This window comes from Miniopterus natalensis, chromosome 11 (genome assembly GCF_054644295.1).
Source record: "Miniopterus natalensis isolate mMinNat1 chromosome 11, mMinNat1.hap1, whole genome shotgun sequence".
NCBI lineage: Eukaryota > Metazoa > Chordata > Mammalia > Chiroptera > Miniopteridae > Miniopterus > Miniopterus natalensis.
The window spans coordinates 65,933,988-65,947,178 of NC_142091.1; the positions used below are offsets into that span (position 1 = coordinate 65,933,988).

At 53.2% G+C, this 13,191-nt stretch overlaps 1 protein-coding gene across 2 annotated transcripts in view; it reads left to right on the forward strand.

Annotated features, from left to right (window-relative positions):
• The first annotated feature begins 227 nt into the window (after positions 1–227).
• Positions 228–13,191, forward strand: part of CD82 (CD82 molecule) — a 47,454-nt gene continuing 34,490 nt past the window's right edge. Inside the window, exon 1 of one of the 2 annotated variants that reach the window (XM_016197662.2) lies at positions 228–287. The gene's annotated coding sequence lies outside the window, so the exon portion shown is untranslated. The remainder of the gene's footprint in view (positions 288–13,191) is intronic. The other variant, XM_016197663.2, reaches the window with a different exon arrangement.

Consider the following 13,191-nt stretch of genomic DNA (forward strand, 5'->3'; position numbering starts at 1 on the left):
AGGCGGGGCTGGCCGACCTCCGCGGTGGGCGGAGCCTGAGCGAGCCTGGGGCCTGGCTACGGTCCCGCGGCGCCGGGGGCGGGGCTGGTGGACTTGGGCCGGGACCAGGGGGCGGGGGCGGGGCGGGCTTTCAGGCGGGGGCGGGGCTTGGCCGAGGCCGCCGCTTTCTCTGAGGTCCTGCGGGAGGGGGTCGAGGGGCTGAGCCCGGGGCTGCGCAGTCGGATCCGAGCGGGGCGCGAGCGAGCGAGGCCAGGCCGGCGGCGCCGAGCGGAAAGCACAGCGGGCAGGTGAGCGGGGGCCGCGGGGAGGCCGGCCGGACAGCCGGTGGCGAAGTGAGTTTTCGCCACCGCTTCCAGAGCGCGCTTGGGCAGCTTTCTCGGAACAAGTGACAGGTCGGGCCACGGAGGCAGCTGGTGGGTGAGGAGCTTAAGTTCCGGAGCCTTGAACCCCGGTTCTCCAGCTCCGCATGCACCAGCTGTGTGACCCTGGGCTCCAGACCTCACGGGTTCCAGTACAAGGAGGTCGAACCAGGTGAACTTCACGGTCCCGTTGCCCTTTCTCGCTAAAACCCCGGAAGGTGAGGCTGGCAGGTGAGAACCTGCAGTTCAGCTACGGATATTCAGGTCGCGCTGTCAGACCGCAGTTTCCCTGCCTGCTGAGTGCAAGGAGCAAAGCCCAGTCTCCGCCAGCGTGAGCGAATTGCTTTAAAGGTTACACTAGTTACTCAGATGGGGTAACTATCTGAACCCACAAGCCCAGGGGGAGTGGAGCCCAAGGCAGGGAGTTTTCATCTCCCTTCCCCCCAACTCTGAGAGCCCAGTATGACTTTGGGTAGGAAACTCAAGGGGGCTTTTGTGCCCCTTCAAGGGCTTTTCCAGGTGAGTTGGCCTGGGGGGGCCCAGGGCAAAAAGCAGGGGACAAGTTCTCATTCGGTGAGTGGGGAAGGGAAGGGAAAAAACGGCCAAACTTTGGACCCAGAGTCAAGCCCAGGCCCCTGGGGCTCTTGCTGAATGCCCAGGGTTATTCCTGGGCCTGGAGGTTTCTGTCCTTGGTGGTTGTGGGTGGTCTGTGCCAGGGCCTTGGTGGTTGGGCAGCCTAGATCAGTGGTCAAGGGCTTGGGCTTTGGGACCAAACTGACTTGGCTTCCACTCCCCCCCTAAACTTCAGTTTCCTCATCTGTAAAATGGGGGTAATGATAGTACCCAATGGCAGTAGTGAGGACTTAATGGAATAGTGTGTATACAGGGCTTAGCGAGGCGCCAGGCACTCAGTGAGGCTTCACTACATGCCAGCTGCCCTGATGTGGATGGGCAGGTGGTGGGCTGGCTTCCTGCCTGGGAATGAGCCTGTTTTTGGAGGGTCAGAGACTGGCTGCATCCCCTTCTGCCTTGTGAGGGCCAGAAATTGCCACCTGCCACCAGCATCACTTTGTTCATTTCAAGACTGAGGTTCAGATTGTCATCTGGACCAAAGGGTAGGTGAGTTTTCTATAATATTGCTTGAGGTTGGTGGGTGTTCAATTAATAAACACAAAAATGTGTACTGAGCACCTACCATATATTAAGTATTGTTTCAGAGGTCAACTAGCTAGACCTGGTCTCTGCCCTGATTTTTGAGTTGCTGACAGTAAGGACTCCCCATCCCCACCAGGCCCCTACTGGAGAGGATAACTCAGACCCAGGGCTCCAGGTCACATGAGATTTCATGGGTCTGTACTGCTCTGGTGGCTGGAATCCAGCTCTTCTATTGCACACTTGGCATGGGGTGGAGTTGAGGGCAATGTGGGCACCTGTTATCTGTTTGATCAGAGATGGGCACTGGAGGAGACTGGGAATGCTGCATGCTGGCTCCCTGCACCTCCTGGGGAGGTGAGCCCTACACTCTGAAGCCAACTGGAAAGTACTATGGGACAGAGTCTGATTGAAGGCTACAGTAAATAAGAGAGAGGGAGAGAATAGGATGGAGGTGGTACTTAGAAGAAGTGAAACACTAGAGAAAGCAGGGCAGGGAGTGAGGGCATTTCTTAGAGTTGGTAAGACTTGAGCAGGACTTTCTGCCTGGGCTTCCAAGTCCTGGTTGGTCATTTCAAACAGTGCTTAGTAAGCATCTCCTGGAAAGTCCTACCCCCCACTCTTCTCCACATGATGAATGACAAACGGTGACACATTGATCCCATCCTTAGTTGCTTACTACCTAGGAAGGAGCTAAGACAAGGGTACTAGTGACTCTGATAGGAGATAAATGAAGAAAGGATTAGCAGGATCTTCAGGAAAGCTTCCTGGAAGAGATGGAGTTTAGGTGGATTAGGAAGGTTTCAGCAGCTACAAGGAAGACAGTGTTTTGGGCAGAGGAAAATAGGCAAAGGCAAGGAGGTCAGAGTGTTCAGGGAGAGTTAAAGAAACTTCCTGGTTGATCAGGCCAGCTGAAGAGTTGGGACTGTGCAGGGATGTAAAGGAATGGTAGGTTGGATCAACTCATGGAGGGCCTTGAATGCCAAGGTGAGATGTTTGGATTTGTAGAAAGTAAGAGCCACTGAAGGTATTTGAGCATGGGAGTGACAATCAGAGTGGCACTTAAGGAGAGGCAGTCTGCCAGATATGCTGGAGTAGGTGACCCAGTGGTCAAGAGATGATGAACTGAGGCTGTGGTGATGAGGAAGGAGGCCCCCCTTTGGGAGCTTTCAGGATATCTGCAGCTGGGGGATAGAAAAGGTACCATCAGAGGGGTGGGAGGGACCCAGGTGACATAGGAGAGGTGAGAGTGTCCCAGTGTATGCCCCGTGTTTCTTTCTGTTCCCCACCCAGGCTAGATCATGGTGCATAGCAGGGGCTCAGGAAGGTGCTGGATTGGGTGGGCAGGGGTGCTGGGGAGGGTGATGAGTGCTGCTACAGAGTAACAGAGAGGGAGCCACCCAAGGAGGCCCCGTGTTTGCCATGACGGGGCATGTGGGCCAAGTGGCAGACCTTTAGCCAGTCAGCAGTGGGTTTGGGAGCAGGGTAGATGGGGAGAAATGTCTGTGGCTCTCTTCCTCCTAGCCCCAGCCCAGGGAGGGCCTGGGTCAGAGGTTAGCCAGAGAGGCACAAATTTCCCACATGTGGGGGTGGATTTTTATTCCCCCAGGCTCCTCTGAAGTTTCTGCCATGTGGGGCAGTCCCTTCTCTCTTGAGGCCTCAGACTTTTAAGCCACTGAAAGCTTCTCCTCCCCACTTCCCCTCCACCCCCAACCCTGGGACCCAACCTGCTTTCCTTGAGGACCAGACAGTCCCTCCTGGCACAGGGCTGACCAGACCCAAGCCTTGAGCATTCCTTTGGATTTGGAACTTCTGGGGCCAGCTGGCACCCCCTTGTTTTGGCTTGACCGCTTGCTCCAAACTGTTATACCCACTTCTTCCACCCCATGGGAAGATCGGAGGGGGTGGTTATGATGTAATCAAGAGCATTAAACCCTCAGGAGTTGGCTCTGGGAGAGGCAGGAGGGAAGGAAAGGTCTGGGCCCCTCTGTGGGATGAGGTGGGGTGAGGGGTGAAGGGCTGGTTTCATCTCAGCAGGAACTGCCCTGCCCACCGCTTCCCCTCCTCTAAGCCTTGATCCAAGGAGCCCAGAGGGAAGTCCAGAGGTAAACATCAGTGGTGTTGTACGTGTGTTGCTTCCCCCTTCCCTTCCCCCTTGATGCTGCCTGTGAGCAGGAGGCCAGCCACAGACCCAGTTGGTGTCTGGGATCTGGCTGGTTCCTGACTCAACCCTGGGATTCTCCCTCTGCCGTGGCTTTCCTGTCAGCAGCTGATTCACTCTGCACTGGCATGGTGAAGCAGCTGAGCGGAGGGAGAGGCCGACTCTGGTTCTTGAGGTTCTTTCCAATTCCTCTGTTTACAGGCAGTGTGACCCTCCATAAGTTCCATCTCCTTGTCTGGGCTTCCCTTCCCTGCCCTGCTAATGGCCTATTCTCCACTTGGCTATCAGGGGGTTCTATAACCAGGATCTGTCATTTGTAAAGTAGGTACATGTGAGCCCACATGCATGCGTTTGCAGGTGTGTATGCGCGGACACACACACACAACACAGGCTCTCAGTACAGAGTGGCAGTGGGTGACTCCTCTCAAACATACCGTAAGCGGTCCCACCGCCTCACCCTTGCTTACCCTCCACCGGAGCATCCTCAGCTTCCTTCTGCCTGTCTGCAGTTAGGCACATGGTGCAACGCAGTGGTGAAGAGTTGGACTTGGAGCTGGAATCTTTGCCCTGCTCATTCTTAGCTATGTGACCCTTCCTGAGCCTCAGTTTCTGAATCTGAAAATTGGGGATAATATTGGTAACTACCTCACAGGGGGACATGAGATAAAGCAAAAGTGTGTATGTGTATAGCTTAGCGATTTCATACCTGCACACAGCGAGTGCTCCATAAATGAGAGCTGTTCTTTTCTGCCTCTGGCCCATCTTTCAAAGCTTGTACCAGGTTGCTTCTCCGGCCTCCAGGAACATTGCCTAGAGCACCTGCCTCCTGCACGGCCCTCTGGGCCTCTCCAACACAAGGTTGTACGTGCCCAAGATGCTAGTCATTTCTGGCTGTGTGGTGCTGCCCTGCTCTTCCTGGGGGTGGCTGGGTCTCCCCAACATGACTCTAAGCTTCCTGAGGGGAAGTAGGTCTGAACGTCAGTGGCAGACTTTGCCCAACCCTGTCCTCTGTGCTTATGTACACCGAGTACTTTCCTCTTTGTTGCTGTTCTGTGGCATGCTGAGTGTTTCTGTGAACCCCCCAGGCTGGGACTGCCCTGTCCGTCTCTGTATCCTTGACTTCTGGCTCAAGGCCTGGCACACAGCAGGCACTTGGGAAATGATGGTTGAATGAATACATGATTCTCCTTGGGGCAGCCCAGTTCTGTGCCAGATCCTTGGCAACTCCTTGGCAAAGGCGAAGTCTGGATGCCCCTGCCTTGCCCTTCAGGCCTGCCCGCCCAGCTCCTGGAACCTGGGTCCAGGGAGGTAGGAATAGTTGCTGGCCTGGGATTGCTTCAGTCAGGGTTTTGGTTTCCCATGTGAGGCCTGGCCTTTCCCCTCCTGAGAGGGGAACAACCAGACTTCCTCCAGCCCCAGCCTGTTGAGAGGCCACACTGGCCCTTAGTGAACCCTGACTCAGCCAGAAAAGGCACCTTCAGCTCAGCAGTTATTTACAGAAAGTGCTACTGTCCTATGAGAGCATGGCCTCAGGGCTGGGGAATGGTAGGCCCATTTCTCCAGGAAGCCCACCCCAGATATTATCCCTCCAGACCACCAAGTGGGAATCTGGGAGGCATCTCCACTCTCCCCTGTCTTCTTTCCCTGAAGTGGGAACTTCTGCTCCTTCTTTGGGCCCCACCCCTGGATTTCCCTGATGTGTTGAAGGGTGATCTGGGATGGAAGTTGTTGAGAATCTAGACATAGGCTCACAGAGCCAATGCGGAAAAGTAGACCAAGTGCTGGAGGCTGGGCTTTAGGAAGCCTGGCTTCAGATCCTGCCTCTGCTGGGAAGTTGCAATGACCTTTCTCAGGGAGGTGACCCTCTAGGCTGGTTTTCTTGCTCTTCAGGCAGTAAGTGCTCCAGAAGCCTGCCTGGGGTCCAGCTGGCCTTGGCCCAGGAGAGTGGGGAAGAAACCATAGGCTATGTCACGGACTCTGGAACCAAACGGCCTGTAAATGATTCCCGCCTCTGATATTTAGCTGCTGGGTGTGACTTTCAGCAAATGCTTTTACCTTTCTGTGCATCAGTCTCAGCATCTAAAATGGAGATGATAAAAGTATTTACCTCATAGAGCTGTTTGAGAATGGTATGAATTAATGTATGTGAAGTATTTACGAAGTGTGCCTGGCACAAAGTAAGTGTTATGTATGTGTGAGGTGGTTTGCGTAGTGTGGCTATTATTAATTGGAAGCAGGAGTTAAGTCTTTGGGGGCAGAAAAACTTGGCGAATAGCTTGAGTCTGGGGATCAGGAGTCCTGGGTTCTCATCCCAGTTCATCCTTCACTTGCTTTGTGGCCTCAGATAAGTTACAGACCTTCTTGGGCTGCAAAACTGTAGCTATTATCCTGCATTTGCTGCACTTGGTGTTTGTAAGCGAGGCCCATATGATGTCACAGTGGGCATCTGCAGGGTTTTATTCATCGAAAGGACTTCTGGGTGCTTGGCTCATTCTCCTGCACTGAGAGAGCCACTGTCAGCGGGCAGGCCCTGGCACTGGCATGGAGACACTACGGACACAGAATGGCAGAGCTGCCCAACCCCCACGACTGTACTCAACAAGGCCAGAAAGTAGATGAATCCGTTTAAATGTACACATAACAGTGAGATTATATAGATCAGATTACAGGCTTTTTTTTTTTTTAACTTTCCCCTATTTTCTGAATCTTCTGTAGCAAGCCCATTATTATTTTTATGCTTAAGAAAGAACACACAGTAAAGCTATTAAAAAACTTATTATACATATTTAAACAAAAATGTATTTTATGATCCTGGGGTCATATTGAGCTTTTTGTTGTTGTTAATAAAGCATATTTTTTTCAAAAGGGGGTGGGGTGTTGGTTTGAAATGAATATCCATTTGTCAAGCTGCAAAGGACTGAGGGAATGTTTATGGAAGGAGTGGCGCTGGCCACGGGCCTCAGTCCGGGGAGACAAGAGCCCGGTAGGATGGGAGTTTCACCGGCTTCCCGCGTGCTGGACACGCCCCGAGGGCCGCATGGTGTTTAGAAAACTTTTCAACAGGCTTTTCAACAGTCATCGACACCCACAGACTTCATTTCCTCGTGTCAAAATGATGGAAAATAATAAAACCTAATTCAGGGGGGTGCTGTGAAGGTTGAAACGTGTTGGTGGTTTTAGAAGGACCCCCCTTTTTCATCCTGAATTTGGAAGCAAGTGGCAAGAAAACAGTTGACAAAGACGGAGTGCCAAACGTCAGCGTCATTACTGAGCGGGCAGCCGGAGAACGTGGCATTAGATCCGGGACCCGGCGGGCTTGCTAACCGTCTTCCCTGGCACGGGCAGTGTGGCTCGTCCGTCCGGTCCCAGGCGGCGCTGGGCAGGTGCCCGCCTCGCTGCCCGAGCAGGTGGCGGCGGAGAGGCGCTCGGAGGAGCGCGGGCGGGCGGCCGGGCCCTGCCGCGGGGGCCCCTGAGCATGCCCAGTGCGTCTCCCAGACGGCCAATCAGATGAGCCGCTGCGGGTCCCAGCGGGAAGGGGGCGGAGCGAGGCCGGAGGTGTTCTCCCAGTAGAGGTCCCTTGTCAAGGAAAAACCGTGGGGAGGGGAATATGTGTTCCCCCTCTCAAATATAAGGCGCTTTGATGCCAGGCATGCCGTTGGCGCTCAATAAGTGTGAATTTGTCATTGTTGATCATGGTAACAATGAGTAATTCTACTATGGTTGGAAAACCACTCTCCCACTCACGGTCTTAGGAGATGGAATATTAGAATGTCGTTGCAATGGGACCGTATGAGACATCATCCTGAATAGGGGAAATGGAAACTCATGGGGAGTGAGGAGGGTTGGTTTATATGAGGTTCCGTGGCAAGTGAATGAGTGGGGAGGCCTTAGGTTACTGTTGGTCATGTAGGAAACTGCCCTCCCTGACCTCCGACCTCTCTGAATATGCAGCAGAGATGTAACTGAGACTGGAAGGATATGTCGTCTACTTTTTTTTCCCCCCAAAGCTTCTCAGATTCCCTTTCTCTCTGCCCTACACCCTGTCCTGGCAGGGTCCAGCAAAAGTTTTCTTTTGTTTGTTTTATTTTGTTGTTGTTTTTGCCAGGAGACTATATAGCATGGTGTCATGCTTCTCAGACTTTGTGCATATCAAAAATCCCTCCCCCCAGGAGGTGGGGGGACAAGCTGCATGTAGGGGACCACTGGGGTTGTACTTACAGCTCCAGCTTCTTCAGGCTTCTTAGGACTTGGTGATGGCCAGACCTAGGTATGGGCCAGCTGTTCCTCCCACTATCTGCTCACCTTTGGGCAAGGTTTGCAACCCCTCAGAGCCTTGGTTTCCTCATCTGTGAAATGGAGAATGATAGGTAATGGTACCACTCCGTGGGCTTGCGTGAGGATTAAGTGAGAGTTAGTGTAGGTAAAATGCTTAGTGGTGGGCCCAGCTCAGAATGCGTCCTCCATACAAGCCAGAGGCTGATAAGGATGGTAATGGTGAACAAAGGTTGCTCCTGCCACTCCTTTGGGGAAATGACAAAGAGTAAGGTCCCTGATCTGTAGTGAAGGAGACTTCCAGGTCTGCTGGGAGCTCTGGGGGTCAGGAGGGCCTTAGGTCTCTGTGGGCTTAGTCCTTGATCAGACTGTGTGAGCCCAGCCTCAACCTGAGTGCTCTTGGCTTAGAGTTGAGGATTAAATTGGGTGCTTGTGACTAGATTCACAGGATCATGGTTTCGTGAGTGGCTCTATAGTTCATCGAGTCAACCCACCTACCAAGTCTGATCCCATGGAAAACATCCAGCTTTTGCTTACATACCTCAAGGCTTGGAGAGTTCACTACCTTTCCTCTCGGGACAGATCTAACTCTTCAAAAATATGGTATAGAATTTGAGCAAACCTACCCTCCCTTAGCTTCCACTTGTTGGTCCTAATCATGCTTGTTGGGACCATATGGAATGTGTGATACTCTGAAAGGACCAAGTCTCCCTTGTAGCCAGGGATGCCCCAGGCCAGTGACTGATGTAGTAAAGAGATACTTCTGTCAACTTTAAAAAAAAACTTCATCCCCATCTGAACCAAATGGGCACTTAAAAAATAACTTTCTAAATTATTGAAGAAATAGTTTTTGTGGAAAAATTTGCTGGGTAGAGAACAGACAGATGCAAAGGAGGAAATAACCGTTCAGAAATAAGTACTGTGAACACACACACACACACACACACACACACACACACACACACACGATTGGGATCATACCATATGAACCACTTCCTGTGCCGCCGCATTTCAGTTAACTTTGTAAGGGAGGATTTTTCCACGTTATTCAACCCTCTTCCACAGCGGCTTCTCTGTCCACAGCACTGTGCCACGTGGATCTGCTGTGACCCAGTTAAGTGCTCCCCTGCTGTTGCACATTGAGGCCGGTTTGAATTTTTTATTAGTATCCACATTGCTACAGTGATCACCTTGTCCAGACATATGCTTTGTGCTCAACTCTCCACAGAGTGAATTCCTAGAAGTGGCTTTCCAGTCAGGTGGTCTTTAAACTCAAGGTCTGCGGGCCAGAATCTCAGGGAAAAGCCCTTTTCCTGACACCCCCCAGAACATACCCCACATTTAGCTCCAGGGCCCCTGAGGGGAGGGAGAGACAGTGCCCCTCAGTGCTAGTTAGCAGACCCATAGAAGGAAGGACAGGTTCTTGGGGTGTGTGTGAAAGAGACAGAAAAAGAAAGACAGGCAGATATGGGGGAGCTTTTACTCTTCCACTCTAGTCTGACTTTTGACCCTCCTCTCCAGGAGCCAGTGGTGTCATTAACTAATTATGGGACCTCTTTACTGTTTAATGACCCCTCTCCATGGTGACTCCTTCCCCAGCAGCCTTCTGGGAGCCAGGGAGTGGGGAGATGAGTCTGTGGGAGGGAGTTTCTCAGGAGTAGGAGGTGGATCATGGGTGGTGCAGTGCTTCTCAAACTTTGACAAATGCCAGCCTCCTGGAGGGTTTGTTAAAGCACAGATTGTACCCCCAGGGCTTCCGGTGGTGTTGGTCTGGGGGGCAGCCCGAGAGTGTGCATTGCTAACATGTTCCCAAGAGCTGCTGCTGCTGTTGGTCTGGGGACCACGCTGAGAACCAGTGGAGTAGGGAGTGGGGCGGGGTGGGGGCTGTGTGGTGAATTCCAGCTCCCGGTGCTGCTGATGGTGGGCACCTTGCCCTGTTCGGTAAAGCCTCAAGTGAGCCCTGTCCCCACCTCATTACCCTCCTCCTGTGTGTGCTATGTATATGTTTATGTGCAGGAGGGTAAGATGATTATCACCACCCCATTTTTACAGAAGGGAAAACTGAGGCTTTGGCAGGGGACCTGGTATGTCTGAGGGTGTGCCCTAAAAGCCAGCAGGAACACTTACAGGAACCCTGGCCTAGTCTTTCCCCTCCCCTGCCCTCCCCTCCCCAATTCTGGGCTTCTCCCTGTGGGTCCCATGGAGGAGCAGGGGTACCTTCCTTGAAAACTGTGCTGCCCCAGGGGACCCCAACTGAGGGGGCTGGGAAGGCAGGTTCCCCCACAGTGTCTCTGAGCCTGGGTCTTGCTCTACTTTTTGCCTCCCCCAGGCCCCACTAGCCATTCAGTAACATGATCTTCTCCCAAGATCTAGTGTCCTCCAGCCAGTTAATGTTTCTAGTTATTATTCTGGCCAGGTTTTCCTAGAGGATGGAAACTTCCCCCTGCTGAGCTCCATGGAGCCTGAGAGCTTCCTGGCAGGCACAGCTGAGGGCCAGGAGAGAACCCTTATCTGTTGAGTATCTAATGTGTGCCAGACCCTGCCCTGGGCACTTTACAGCCGTGATGTAGGTCACTGTCCTACAGACCCCCAAGTAGAGGTTATTTTCAGCCCCCATTTACTGATGAGGAAACAGGGTCCTGGAGCTGAAACTACTTGGCCAAGGTCATAGCTAAAAGGGGACAGAGCAGGGATTTCCACCCCAAACTCCAAGGCTGGGTCTTCTGGTCCAGCGGGGCAGTGAGTCTTGGACCAAAGGAGCTGGGATGTCAGGGAGGCAACCCATGCTCTGCCCACCACCCATGCAAAGAGGGTCAGCCCCAGGGGCAGGGCTTCCCTGGGGCTTGGGGGGCTTGCAGTGGTAGGGCCCTAGCCTACCATCAGGATACCCAGTTAAAATCAAGCTCTGCTGCCACCTGGCTGTGTGACCTTGGGCAAGTCACTCCCATGCTTGAGGCATCCAAGTCCTCATTTCTCATAATGATACCTTGTACTTTATAGCTTTTAACAGTGCACATTTTCTCACATTCTTAGTCCTGCAAGCCTCCCAGCATCTTATGAAATAGGCAGGGAGGGTATTATTACTGAGCCCATTTAATAGATGATGACAGAGGCTGTGTGAGATGCCCAGGATCCTACAGCTAAAGAGATGCTGGAGCCAGGATTGAAACCTGTGTTTTCTTTGCTCCCCATCTGAGATTAGTTCCTTACCCCACTGTGCCTCCTAAGCAAAGAGGGAGAACTCTGGGCTCCTCTCTATTCTCAGCCTCAGAATTAGGGATCCCAGGGCTCTTAGTTGGGCAGGGAGGGCGTTTGGACTTGGGTGCAAGGGGCCCAGAACTCCAGGGCCCCTTGCACCCAAGGGTGACCTGAGATCCTTGCTCTGGGCCAGGAACCCCTCTCCCCCTCCCACCTCAGCCCCTAGCTTTCCCTGTTAACTGTGCCTGCCCTCCAGATGCACAGTACAGAATTTTCTGGACTCTTAGACCTCGGTGCCCAGGCCCCATGGTTCTGCCTGAATGCCCTCCCCTCCTCCCCGTCTCTTGACCTGAGTCTTCCCCATTCTGCAGGCCCAGCTCTAGCCCTTCTTCCCTCGGGAAAGCCTTGGTACTCAGGCCAAGCTAACTCCATGCTCTCATCTGCCCAGTGCGAACTGGCTAACCAGGTTAAAGCTCCCCAGTGAGGCCATGAGTGCAAGGGCTGTGGCTACTGTGGGTTTCCCAGGCTGCCAGGGCTCGGGGCACTGGGTCTGCATGGGCTGGGGACAGCTGATGACTTCAGGGTCAGCCTCAGACCTTGGGCTCCCATACATTGTGACCCTGAGTGAGTCACTCATCTTCCCTGACTCCTGGCTTCCTTGTCCTGAAAATGAGAATACTGTGTTCCTCACTGACCTCTTATGAGGCTTACATGAGATAAAGCGAGCAAAACACCTACCGCTGACGCTGACATTTGGTGGATCCCAGGAGCTCAGGAAATGCCAATCCCTCCCCTTCCCTGCAATCAGCTTGGGCTTCATTCCACCTCTATCCACCCAACCCCCTTGAGTGGGATATCTGGTTGGGCCTCGGTCTAAGGCCTGAACTCTGTCTGCTCTAGCTAGGGGTGTTCTAGGACGGTAATGGGGGAAAGACTGGGCAGAGGGACAGAATCAGCTCCAAGGAGGCTCTGCCAGTTCCAAGCTGTGACCTTGGACACAGGACCTCCCTGAGCCTCAGTTTTCAGATCTGTGGAAGGGGATTGTACATCTCCTGTGTTGTCAGGATCACACAGGCTTCCTGGTAGAGTTGGGTGAGTACTGGTGGGAATCCAGGTGACCTAAAGCTCTGAGTGCTCCTCCCAGGAGCCTGGAGTCCCAGCCAGTAGTGGTTCACTTGCATATCTATTTTCCTACTGCAAAGTAAACAGTCTACTTTCCCTCTGGACGCTCAGAGACTCACCAGGCTTTTGTGCTCTTGGCTTTGGGCTGGTGTACTGGGCCCTCTCCCTGGGCAAGCAGCTTATCTGAGCTTCTTTATCCTGTGCAACCTGGGGACCCAGGGCTGAGGCCCTGCCTGACTGGGGACCAAGGTGGTGTCACCGCAGGCCCCTGCACTGATAGCTCTTGGAACCCCTGAAACCCCATACCAGACCACTTTCTATATAGCATCAGGCACATTTTTTTCCATTTCTGTCTCTCTGTACAACCCCCTCCTCCCAGCTCACTGAGGCCCAGAGCCTCTCAGTGATAATAACCACCTCACTTCCCTTTGTTGAACTGGAGCATTTTCCCATCCTCAAACCACACACCTCCCTGTAAGGTAGGAATGAACTCTTGTTATGCAAGAGAGGGGAGGTCCTGGAGCTGAGACTACTTGCCCAAGGTCACAGCTGAAAGGGGCAGAACTAGGCTTTCCATCCCAAACTCCAGGGCTAAGTCCCCTGATCCAGAATGGCAGTGGGGGGTCTTGGACTGAAGGAGCTGGGATGTAGGGGAGGCATCCAAGGCCCACAGCTGGGACTCATGACCTCTCCACCAGCCCCCAGTCCCCAACCCTCAGCAGGTGCTCCCATTCTTGGCTACATGATGTCTTCCAGGGCCATGGCCCTCCAATTCCCTGTAGGAAGTAGGTTGAGAGGAGGTGAGGGTGGCAGAGACCTAGGTCTCTAGGGTGGAGGGTCCTAGATGTTAACCTTACTTTAGGGGCTGGCATAGGGACCATCCACGTTGTACAGACAGGGAAGCTGAGGGTTAGGGAAGGGGAGTGA